The 13372-nt window shown below is 52.8% G+C and overlaps 1 protein-coding gene and 1 long non-coding RNA gene across 2 annotated transcripts in view; one reads left to right on the top strand and one right to left on the bottom strand.

The window, feature by feature from the left end:
- The window catches only part of LOC147684547 (vomeronasal type-2 receptor 26-like), a 126108-nt gene that overhangs the window by 90024 nt on the left and 22712 nt on the right, over positions 1-13372 (top strand). The window lies entirely within an intron of this gene.
- On the bottom strand, positions 5804-6737 carry LOC147684548 (uncharacterized). The gene is made up of 3 exons (XR_015300737.1): positions 6625-6737; positions 6152-6536; positions 5804-5876 (listed from the first exon to the last, which is right to left on the bottom strand). It is a non-coding gene; the product is annotated as an uncharacterized LOC147684548 (long non-coding RNA).

Here is a 13372-nt window from a genome sequence, read left to right on the forward strand (position 1 = left end):
AGATTGCAATTCCACATGCAAGTTAGCATCTCTCCATGTGTAAAAGCAAAGAACGGGGAAAGCCAGCCGGACCTTGGGTGCATAGTGGCTCCCCTCACGGTCCCCAACATTTTTTTATAAGACCAGGGGGTACGATCCCAAGGAATATTAGAAAGTTCTGATAGGGGCTATTTTTTAACAGAAAAAGTAAAAGTTGCGCACCCAGCTCACTGCGGCCCCCTGATGTGCAAGCCCTGGATGCACGACTTATAATCTATAGGGTGCATGACTGCAGCACCTTTGGTGCACAACATCTACGCGTTTGGGAGCTGCCATAACCTTTCAACAGCAGCAACTACTAACATGCAGCTCCCCATCTGCAAAAGCAATCTGATTTAAATTTTGAAAGAGAAAACATATTTCCTTGCTATGGGACGGCGGGATGGGCACCCCGGCACACTACAAAATCTGGCCCTCCCACAATACATAAAGCCCCGGGCCTTTGGAGAGCATACCATTTTACCATAAAAAAAATAGCCCCAATCACTAATTTTTATTATCCCGGCGACCCCATCCCCTGGGGCTTACAAAAAACGTTGGGGACCGTAGGTGAAGCCCCAATGCCCCCAAGGTGCCACCCGGCTCCCCGCATCCATCAGGAGCCGGCATTGCTTTTCCTCAGGGAGAGCAGCTAACATGCTGCTCCCCCTGAGAAAAAGCAATCTGCTTTCCTATTTGGAAGAGAGCAGTTTAACCTGCTCTCTCTTCCAAATAGGAAAGCAGTTTGCAATGACAGGGTGGAAGCCGCTAGGCTCCCACCCTGTCATTGCAAACGGCAGCGTTCCAGGGGTATTGTATTGTGTTGTAATTGCAGCTTTTTCGGCGAGTAGCACGCTACTCCGGGACCCATAGAGGATTAGTGTTGAATTAGTATTGTGAAACATGCAAGTACATTTTAAGTGGTGGATACGTTAATCAGTTATTTGGATTTGGAATAATAGCAGGAGGATAGAGGAGTACGAATGTTTGTATTTATATAGCGCTTGTTGACACACGCTATTCAGGAAGCCTACAAAGCCTACAAAGGATTACTGGTAAATTAATATGGTGAAATATGAAGTAATTCCAGTTAAATGTAGAAAACCCCATTGAGCTCAAAGTTAAATTGTGTTTAGAAGTGTGTTGCCTATAGCAACCACTGTAACTATTGTGCTTACAAAGTTTATTGCCTTTCTGCAAAGTAACTCCCTGAAGTCACTCATATTGAGAAAAGTATATTTTTATACCTGTTGGTTCTAAAAATAAAACAACTATGGGCCCCATTAGGATAGCGGGCGGAAAACCACCCCGCCCGCCATGGATGCGGGAAACAACCGCCCGCCATGGAGGCGGTGCAACCGGCAGACAAATTAGGATCGACCGCCACTAGAGACCGACCGCGGCGGTAGCGGTGAAAATGAAACCGCCCGACGTGTGCGGTGATGACAAAACTCCGACTGCGGCGGTCGGAAAAGCAGCTGGAAATACAACACCGCCCACAGGGAAAGCGGAGACACCGCACAGGAAATTACGATATCCCCGAGGGTGGCGCGGGCGGACCGGCAGGCACCGACCGCCGCGGTCGAAGGCAGGATTGCATGGGAGAAATGACGGACAAGCTCCAGCAAAGTCACCGCAGCGGACGAACACGAAATCCATCGCGGTCGATGTCAAAGCACCGCAGCGATGCAAAATACTGCATAAACAAAGTAGCCCAGCCACAAATACATACAACACACACACACAGATACAGAAATGGCAAAGAAATACACAATACTACATAACCACACCCACTACACACCTGACAACCACTATCCAATTGGGCACACCCACACAGCTGAGTACAAATCCACACCCTCCACTCACCACAATCCTTTGCATCTTCCCAGAACAGAAGGCCACACACCACATCTGAGAGAGGCAAAATCGCACACAACACCCACCACCACCATCAACACCACCATCACACCATCACAATCAAACCCCCAGCACAGAACACACCTCATCACCACACCCTTGCACCCACACACCCCTGCACCCACAAACACCTCAACACCCCCACACCATGACCTCACAAAAAATGCCCAAATTCACAGAGAGTGAGTTGACAGTCATGGTCAACGAGATTGTGAGAGTAGAACCACAACTATTTGGGAACCTAGTCCAACAGACACCATTAGCCACCAGGACACAAATGTGGGAAAGGATTGTCCAAAGGGTGAATGCAGTTGGGGCCACCCCAAGATCCAAGAAGGAGATCATGAAGCGGTGGCATGATCTCAAGAGGGTTGTCAAGGAGAAGAGGAGCAAGAACTGGACTGTGGCAAACTTGACTGGCAGTGGCCCTCCCGTCCCACTGAAGACATTCACACCATGGGAGGAGAAGGTGCTTGCTATCCTGCTACCTGAGAGTTACACAGGAGTAGCCGGGGGAGCGGAGGCTGGTAAGTACAGACAACCACATTGACTTTTACCTCCTTGCAATACCCAACCACCAATACACTGTCCATCCCTAAACAAGATGTAGCCAGCCATTCTGCTGAGGAGGCCTGTATGGGGCCGGAATGTCAGTACAACAACTCCCACCATAGCCCCTGTCCCACAGCCCAGCATCATGGAGGCCTGCCCCACCCAGGAGAAAGTGTCAGCCATTGCACAGTTTAACAAACAAACTTACAGGTAGGTAGCCATCTGCACTTGGAGGGTGTTTGTGGGGGTGAGGCCTGTACCACTACTCCCAGCATGCCCCCTGTCCCACAGCCCAGCAGCATGGAGGCCTGCCCCACCCAGGAGAAAGTGTCAGCCATTGCACTGTGTAACAAACAAACTTACAGGTAGGTAGCCATCTGCACTTGGAGGGTGTTTGTGGGGGTGATGCCTGTACCACTACTCCCAGCATGCCCCCTGTCCCACAGCCCAGCATCATGGAGGCCTGCCCCACCCAGGAGAAAGTGTCAGCCATTGCACTGTTTAACAAACAAACTTACAGGTTGGTAGCCATCTGCACTTGGAGGGTGTTTGTGGGTGCGAGGGAGGGAGGGAGGCCTGTCTCACTACTCCCAGCATGCCCCCTTGTCCCACAGCCCAGCAGCATGGAGGCCTGCCCCACCCAGGAGAAAGTGTCAGCCATTGCACTGTGTAACAAACAAACTTACAGGTAGGTAGCCATCTGCACTTGGAGGGTGTTTGTGGGGGTGAGGCCTGTACCACTACTCCCAGCATGCCCCCTGTCCCACAGCCCAGCATCATGGAGGCCTGCCCCACCCAGGAGTAAGTGTCAGCCATTGCACTGTTTAACAAACAAACTTACAGGTTGGTAGCCATCTGCACTTGGAGGGTGTTTGTGGGTGCGAGGGAGGGAGGGAGGCCTGTCTCACTTCTCCCAGCATGCCCCCTTGTCCCACAGCCCAGCAGCATGGAGGCCTGCCCCACCCAGGAGAAAGTGCCAGCCATTGCACTGTTTAACAAACAAACTTACAGGTTGGTAGCCATCTGCACTTGGAGGGTGTTTGTGGGTGCGAGGGAGGGAGGGAGGCCTGTCTCACTACTCCCAGCATGCCCCCTTGTCCCACAGCCCAGCAGCATGGAGGCCTGCCCCACCCAGGAGAAAGTGTCAGCCATTGCACTGTGTAACAAACAAACTTACAGGTAGGTAGCCATCTGCACTTGGAGGGTGTTTGTGGGGGTGAGGCCTGTACCACTACTCCCAGCATGCCCCCTGTCCCACAGCCCAGCATCATGGAGGCCTGCCCCACCCAGGAGTAAGTGTCAGCCATTGCACTGTTTAACAAACAAACTTACAGGTTGGTAGCCATCTGCACTTGGAGGGTGTTTGTGGGTGCGAGGGAGGGAGGGAGGCCTGTCTCACTACTCCCAGCATGCCCCCTTGTCCCACAGCCCAGCAGCATGGAGGCCTGCCCCACCCAGGAGAAAGTGTCAGCCATTGCACTGTTTAACAAACAAACTTACAGGTTGGTAGCCATCTGCACTTGGAGGGTGTTTGTGGGTGCGAGGGAGGGAGGGAGGCCTGTCTCACTACTCCCAGCATGCCCCCTTGTCCCACAGCCCAGCAGCATGGAGGCCTGCCCCACCCAGGAGAAAGTGTCAGCCATTGCACTGTTTAACAAACAAACTTACAGGTTGGTAGCCATCTGCACTTGGAGGGTGTTTGTGGGTGAGAGGGAGGGAGGGAGGCCTGTCTCACTACTCCCAGCATGCCCCCTTGTCCCACAGCCCAGCAGCATGGAGGCCTGCCCCACCCAGGAGAAAGTGTCAGCCATTGCACTGTGTAACAAACAAACTTACAGGTAGGTAGCCATCTGCACTTGGAGGGTGTTTGTGGGGGTGAGGCCTGTACTACTACTCCCAGCATGCCCCCTGTCCCACAGCCCAGCAGCATGGAGGCTACCCCCACCCAGGAGCAAGTGTCAGCCATTATACCCTGCACGCTCACCTTACAGGTATGTAACTACCGTTTATCTTCATGAAGTGTGTGTGTATTAATCTATTTACTATTGTACAAAATGCATAGACAATCAACCTTTAGGACACCATGATCTAACTATCCACTATGTAATGTAACACGATGTTGCCATGATTTGTACAACTGATGACAGCACAATGCACTAGTGTACAGACAGCTGATGATACACAGATGACACAAACACTGACCACTCCCCATCTACTCCACAGGTGATGAAGAACTCACTGCTGGGGACAACACCAACGACCCGCAGAGCCAGTCTCCACCTCCGGCACATGGACTCACAGATGCAGACTCCCAGGACAGTATGAAAGATGAGCTCCAGGCCGGCACATCCGGTGTTCCACACACCCAGAGGTCCCAGGCCCCCATCCTCCCCACCACCACCTCTGCTGCAACGACAACGCAGCAGACCCCTGCTGTCACAGCCTCTGCCTCCACCGCAACCACCACCGCAGCCACTGCCACCAACACCACCACGACCACCAGTACCACCTGCAGCACCCTCCCTGTCCCTAGGGATGACCAGCCCACACCAACAACTGTGGAGGGCAGGGAGCCAGTGCGTGGCGCACCAGTGGCGAGGGAAGAGGTTCGTGGCAGCAGAGCAGGTGGGAGGGCCAGGGCCAACACCAGACCTCGGGCGGAGTGGACACCATCCCTGGACCACTTCACCAGAGTTGTGGATGCCTATCAAGAGGTCCAGGGACAAAGTGGCCGGTCGGACGAATTTTTCAGGGAGCTCATCCTGCTGATGAGGTCCATCAATAACCACATGGGACAGATGGTGGACCTCATGGGCCAGCAAGTGGCGTTGCAGAGGGACAGGCCTGTGTCCCAACCATCACCGCCATCCCCTCCTGTTGTGCAGCAGGATGACAGTCCACCATCCTCCCCTGCGCCAACAGAGAGGGGCGAGTCCTCTGATGCCGCTGGCCATTCAGCAGGCCCCCCACCGCCAAAAAGATCTAGGGGGCGTCCAAAGAAGAGCCTGGGAGTCTCTGGAAGCCAAGCACCTGCCACACGCCAGTCACGGAGCCAGCCTTGAAGACAACCCTCTCCCCAACTGCATTGACTCTTTTGGACTATCTTTCCCCACATTGCCTTGGCAATGGCACCTGTCTGTTGGACTGGGTCACCACATTCATGTGGTGTCTACTCTTGCATCTCAGCGACCATGACTGTCAACTCACTGCTCATTCCCCACCTTCCTGTAAATATTCACGCACAATTCACATGTCCACCCCGTAAATAAAATACCTTACAATCCAGATTTTGTGTAGTGAATTCTTTAGTGCATAATTTACAATGATGATTATGTCCATGATATGTAAACATGATGTACAGTATGCAGGGCAGGAACACGCTGGAGAACCTAGGGAGACACAACAGAACTACAGTCACTGGTCTCATCGTGGCAACACACACAGATCACTGATCCACAAATATCCTAATTATCACAGGTACCCTACACAGTGTCTATCTGAAATGCTGTAATGCCGTCCATAATACATCTCCGGACGTAACGTCCATTCCAACAATCCCATACATAGGTGACAGAACATGTGGCTATTGGGAACATCTGCGCATAACCATTCATAACATAAGCTAAGACACTAGACTATGTAGACGTTGTAACTCGTCACACACCTTCAAGTGAAGTAGCGTTGGATTAGCTGCTGCCGTTGGTCAACTCCTTCCTCCTCTCCACTCTCCTCATCACTGGATTCAGGTCCCTGAGCAGGTTGTGGCCTTGGTTCCTCACCGTCATCCAGGAGCAGGGGGACCCCCTTGTGGATGGCCAGGTTGTGTAGCATACAGCATGCCACAACGATCTTGCACACCTTCCCAGGCGAGTATGCAAGTGCGCCTCCAGTCCTGTCAAGGCACCGGAACCTTGCCTTCAGCAGCCCAAAAGTACGTTCAATTACCCGTCGTGTCCTGCCATGGGCCTCATTGTAGCGGATCTCTGCAGGTGTCTGGGGATTACGGAGTGGGCTCAACAGCCATGGCCTACTGGGATAAGCCGAGTCCCCTGTGGAAAAAAAAATACACATTGCAATGTTGTACGGCCACAGTAAAGGCAGTGACACACAGCACGCGATAGCAGTTGTGTAACTCACCCACAATCCAGGCACGTTCGGGATGCAGATTCTCCATCATCCGTGGCACCATGCTGTTCCTCATGATGAAAGAGTCATGTGCCGAACCGGGATACTTAGCACACACATGTGAAATTGTCATGTCTGCAAGGCACACCACCTGCACATTCATGGAGTGGTAGTGTTTCCGGTTTCGAAAAATGTGCTCCGTCGCCTGCGGTGCCACCAGAGCCACATGGGTGCAATCTATCGCACCGACTACATGTGGGATGTGCCCAAGTGGATAGAAGTCCCCCTTAACGGCAGCCAATTCACGTCCCCGGGGGAAATGGATGTAGCGATTCCGATAGATCATCATGGCCTCGAGTACATCCCTCAGCACCATGCTGAACATGGGCTGCGACATTCCCCCAGCGTTAGCCACGGTCTCCTGGAAGGAACCAGTCGCAAAGAAGTGTAGTGCTGCCATTACCTTGTGGGCGGGTGTGAATGCCGTAGGATAGTGACGGCGAGGCTGCAGGTGGGGCTCCAATAGATCACACAAGATCTTCAATGTCGGTCTGTCCAACCGGAATTTCCTGATGATTGCCTCATTCTCCATGTCCTCAAGCACAATCACCTGACGTAGGAGATCTGGCCTCCTCCTAGTTTAGGATTAAAAACAATAGGTCAATGACAAGCATCATGAGATGGCCATAGCACAAAACATCAATGATGTAATGGGTAAAAAACAATGGCCAGAAAGCTGCATGGCACATCTGGTTACATGGCTGCCCAATAGCTACACACAGAGGGCATGCCTCTCCAGTGACAATACCCAAGTGACAATAATGTGGATACAATGATTAAACGAGTGACATGCGCAGACATGGAGCTACAAGAGCCACAAATCTAATGTGACTTAACATGTCTGTCATACCCATCTGCCGTACCTGCCAGACCTCAATGCATCATGTACATTGTGGAAGCATTCATCAACACAATGATCACAATAGCAGGGACACTTCTGGTTGTGTGCATGATCAGTTCTGAATGCACAAGTCAGGTACGATACAATGCAGTGCCACCAGCCTGGTCAAGGTCTGCACTGACCAACAACACATTAAACCTCACTACATCTATGTAGAGCACCTGACGTCTGTCAATTATCAGCACCCATCAAAAGCCTTACTAAAATGGCACAAACACATGCTAAAGTGGCTCAGACTGAACGTGCGTCCTCCTGTGGATGCAATGGCTCTGTGGCATCGTGTGTACAATGATGTGCCCTACACCATGTAGCTGCATGGCACTTATACATTGTCCATGATTGACATACACAGCAATGTGCACGAAAATGCCAGAACCTAGCGCCAGTCCCTGGCGGTGTGACCCCAGCACCACCATCTACCCAGCCAAGGTAGCCATTGGCACATGGACTGGTGTCCATGCCGCTGGCTAGGCTCCGCCGCATCAGTCGCGGTACCTACCGCCGGTCCCCGGCGGAGCGTCACCGCCATGGTGCATTGCATACAGCCAATGGCATGGGTGTTCAATGTGGCATGATGCAGATTTGAATAATGCGGAAGCGGCGCGCCGCCGCCGCGGAGCCGGTCATTGGATGCTTTTGAATGATGCACCATCGCGGTAGCGCACCCCGGACACCCGCGGTGCGTCACCGCCATGGTGCATTGCATACAGCCAATGGCATGGGTGTTCAATGTAGCATGGTGCAGATTTGAATAATGCGGAAGCGGCGCGCCGCCGCCGCGGAGCCGGTCATTGGATGCTTTTGAATGATGCACCATCGCGGTAGCGCACCCCGGACACCCGCGGTGCGTCACCGCCATGGTGCATTGCATACAGCCAATGGCATGGGTGTTCAATGTGGCATGATGCAGATTTGAATAATGCGGAAGCGGCGCGCCGCCGCCACGGAGCCGGTCATTGGATGCTTATGAATAAGGCTGACCCAGACAACCAATTGTAGCACCTTATCAACTTCCTAACGACCCCATGGGCCTATAAATCTGTGGGTGTGAGCCACACATTCCCACTGCTCACAGAGCCTGCTGCCTGAGACCCTCTCCTGCTGCTGCCTGGGACCCTCTCCTGCTGCTGCCTGGGACCCTCACCTGCTGCTGCCTGGGACCCTCTCCTGCTGCTGCCTGGGACCCTCTCCTGCTGCTGCCTGGGACCCTCTCCTGCTGCTCACAGAGCCTGCTGCCTGGGACACCTCACAACTCACTTCCGCCACAGGTCTGCCATATCCACAGGGATGTCAAGAACAGATAAGATCCGTGCCAGTCCATTCACGAGTGAGGAGCTGGATGTCCTTGTGAACGAGGTGCTGGCACAGTACCCACGGCTGTTTGGTGGCCCCAATGTCGTGGTAAGTCACCATGTAGGGAGCAGTAGGGCAGGGTGGTGTCAGACGTGTATTCATGATGCAGCTGTATGTTATTTTGGATGTGTGGTGCTGACAAACACTGACAGACAAGATGTTTGCAGGTGGTGGGAGTGTGTGTTTTGCATTATGACTCTGTCCTAGGCCAATACTTGTATGTGTGAGTGGGATGTGCTACTTTTTGGGGCAGACATGACCAACGGTTGTTTGCCTTGTAGCTGGTTGGACAGTGTCCGCTTGTGATGTAATTTCAGGGTGCCCCTGTAGTCATAGTCAGTGTGCCCCACAGAGTAGGTTCAGTGGCTGCCCTTCCAAAGTTTGTCCATCAGCCAACTTACATGCTACAGTTGCTGCACACTGATTAGTGGATATGCCACATCAATGCCCTGTACAATTTATGATTTACACAGTGCTGTCGATGCATTTGTGTTGAATCATCATTCTTCAGTGTGATAATCATGGAGACTACGAAGCTCAATGTGTGCATGCATTCACTAATGTTTATGCCATGCAGAGTGGCCTTGTGAGGGTATCCCCAGTTCTGGAGGGAGGGGGGTCACTGTGCGTCCAGATTCAGTGTCTGGCTGCTGTACTGATAGATGCTGACATATGACAATGTGTAAATGTTCATTAGTCCTTCTTTACTCTCATACCTGCAGCTCAAAGTACACCAACGTAAGGCTGTCTGGAGGGCCATAGCAGCAAAGGTGCGAGCCCTGGGGGTATCAAACAGACGACACACACACTGTCACAAGAGGTGGGACGACATCAGCCAGCTGGCTAAGCAAGTGGCAGAGATGAAGTTGGGGATGGTACCACGCACAGGGCGTGTGGCACGCCGCACCATGACTCCGCTGATGGCACGCATACTGGCAGTGACCTATCCAGACCTGGATGCACGTCTGAAGGGGCTTCAGCAGCAAGACAGCGATGGTGAGTATCCGGGGAGGGAGAGTTTGTCTGGGAGTGGATGCATGTGTAGAGTGCCTGTGTCTGCGGTGACACATGTGATGTGCGTGTGCTGCCATGCTGTGATATGTGATGTGAGTGGCAACTGTGATGTGTGTCTGTATGAGGCATTGGCCCACCATGGCCTTACTCTGCAGCTCCTGGCTGCAGTTTTCAGTCCTTGACATATATTTTGTTGTCCACATGGTCACTCTTCTTTGTGATGGTGGGTGTAGTCCCTATTATGCTGTACAGCTGTGTCCACTTAATGAGTGTTACACCATGTCAGTCTACTTTGCATGCACCTGCATGGTAGTGGCCCACACATCTGACAACAATGTGAACCCACATTGGCACATGGTGATTGTAATGGCCTATTTGACAATGTGGCATGTGTAGACAAAACAGGTGTGTGTATTCCCCTCTGGATCCCTTTAGGCTCTGGAAGTGGTGATGTTAGTTGTGGCTACATCATGTCCGTGGGGCAGGTCCATGTGGGCTAGGGGAACACCATCCATGGGCAGGGTGTAGTGCTGTGTGTCATCGACATTGGTCCACTCCTGCCTGTTTGTCCGCATGACAGGCTCAGTTGTGGTGTAACTGGTGTGTAGCAGCACAATAATTTGAGGGTGTGGTGGTTACCATGTAGCTCTAGGCCTCTCATGTGCTGCATTGCTCTGATATCGTGTGACCAGACTATGACACTTATACAACCATGTTTCTGTCACTAATGCAGATTCGGAAGACACCACGGCGGAACATGATCCTGAAAGTGGTGGGGAGACCAGCACGACAGCGGCAGCAGAGCAGGGTGAGACGGAGCAAAGTGACACTGACCACACCAGCGCTACTGAGGGTGACAGGAGTATGCATGAGGAATCTGTGGCTGAGACACAGAGTACCACTTCATCTGATGGCAGGGGGGATGAGTCCCTGTTAGCAGCCACAGGGGATGGGGACTCTGCTGCTGCATCTGACTACCAACGGCCACTGCCCACCCTCCCATCCACTTCCTCTGGGGCTGGCCGTATCCGTGTCACTAAGAGGGGACGTGTGACATTCACACATGGCACCGCAGCACCTGCACCTGTCCCCCCTGCTGCCCTCAGTGCAGAGTGCGTAGAGCTCCTGCGGCAACTTTGCGTGGGCCAGACCGCCCTGCTGAATGCCTTCAGTGCCCACGATTACAAAATAGGGCAGGTTCTGGCATTCATGGAGGGCATACACTCTGACGTGGGTGGCCTACATCGTACACTCCTTTCATTGTCAGGTACAGTGACGTCAGCCCTCCAACATGCCCCCTTTGCAGCTCAGGTGCCTGTGACGTCCACCCAGTCAGTGGCCACATCAGATGACAGTGAGCACTTGGGACATACATCAAGTAAACGTTACAACACTAGGAGCACAGCTCAGACCCAAAGCAAACAATCCCGTCCACAGACTCCATCCCCAAAGAAGGGCAGGGACCCCCCAATATGCACAGACAAGGTGAAGTCACAGAAGAGCAAGGCCAGAAGAACATTGTGTCAGACATCAGGCTCACATGCTGCTGAGCCATCACCAGATATTGACTCTGCTATGCCCACAGAGGATGTGTGGGATGTCATGACTACACCTGGGATGAACACAGGGACACACCCACCTACCACATCAACCCCAGAACAAAGTACATCGAGGCAGGTGGAGGGAAGCCCTGTTGTGACCAGCCCAGTCATTGTGGCAAAGAAGGGCAGTGTAGTGGCCATCCCAGGCAAGAAGGGACAGGAGGGCAGTGTAGTGGCCATCCCTGGCAAGAAGGGACAGGAGGGCAGTGTAGTGGCCATCCCTGGGGTAAGTGGGAAGGTGGTCACTGTGGGGGGTACACCTTCCAGAGAGGCTAAAGTGGTCCGGAGGCGTAGCCAGCACAAGCGTACTGCAGGATCAAGCACTTCTCCAGAGGGAGTGGCAGTGTCTGCCCCTGAAGTGGAACAGTTGGGGGGTGTGCAGGTGGTGTCAACGCCACTTCCCATCAACCCCATGACAGGGAAGCAAATTCATATTCCAAAGAAGTGGAAGGGCACCCCTCCAACCTCTCCCACCCACACTGTGTCAAGGGCGTGCATGACTCCACCTCCACGTGCCACGGTGCCACCTGGTCCGCACAGCCCTCCACTTGCAGGCCCTCTGTTATAGCCACACCACATGTCCCTCTGTCACACCAGTCAAGTCGACCTGCAGTCCCTGACACACAGCCAGGTTCCACTCCACATGACAGCCAGGAGTGAGTTGTCAACACCCTCAGACGCCTGTGCCACACATAGGTGTGCTACAGTACACCATTGTTAGCGATGTGGGTGTGTTCCTGGGCCTGTTGCTCTGATGTGCTGTACCCTGCCCTGCCAAGGACACTGGGCCTGTTGCTCTGATGTGCTCTCCCCTGCCAGGGACTCTGGGCCTGTTGCTCTGATGTGCTGTACCCTGCCCTGCCAAGGACACTGGGCCTGTTGCTCTGATGTGCTCTCCCCTGCCAGGGACTCTGGGCCTGTTGCTCTGATGTGCTGTACCCTGCCCTGCCAAGGACACTGGGCCTGTTGCTCTGATGTGCTCTCCCCTGCCAGGGACTCTGGGCCTGTTGCTCTGATGTGCTGTACCCTGCCCTGCCAAGGACTCTGGGCCTGTTGCTCTGATGTGCTGTACCCTGCCCTGCCAAGGACACTGGGCCTGTTGCTCTGATGTGCTCTCCCCTGCCAAGGACTCTGGGCCTGTTGCTCTGATGTGCTGTACCCTGCCCTGCCAAGGACTTTGCACTTCCCGATTGTGATTCACCAGTGCATAGTCTATGGCATTTGCACATGATTTTGAGAGTTGCTGTTGTCTACTTATGTTGTGTAGCTACATCTGTGCAATATGTGAATAAATACAGTACATTATGGTGTGTTTTCTCTGTCTCCTTACTGATTAAAGTCATTTTCTTGTTTGACTGAGTTCCATGGTCTATTTTGTACATCACCATTGCAAGGTTGTATGTGGCCATATGATTTTTAGACAGGGGGACAGGTTCTTCAGTCCATTGTGGCTCTGCTGATGTTGTACTCTATGATGGTTATTTGGCAGGCCATGCAGTTTTCGTGTGGGTGAATTGCTATTGCTGCATACACTGTTCACAGGTCACCTTGGGGGACACTGGCAGCACAGGGTGTGCAGCTGTGCTGTGGTGTAGTAGATGTTTATGATGTGATGAGGTGTGTGTTTCCCATTTTGTGTGCCCTGGCGTGTATGTGTATGGTCGTCTTGTGTTGGCCCTTGGTCCTGGTGGCATGGCTTACATGGCATGTGTGTGGCAGAGGTGTGCAGTGTGAAGGGTGTTAGTTTGTAGTGTATGTATGTGTGCCCCTGTATGGTGTGAGACACACATGTGTCAGGCAGGAGTTGTATGCCTGTTGTATGTTTTGTCTT

Source organism: Lissotriton vulgaris, chromosome 10, assembly GCF_964263255.1.
Source record: "Lissotriton vulgaris chromosome 10, aLisVul1.2, whole genome shotgun sequence".
Classification (NCBI taxonomy): domain Eukaryota; kingdom Metazoa; phylum Chordata; class Amphibia; order Caudata; family Salamandridae; genus Lissotriton; species Lissotriton vulgaris.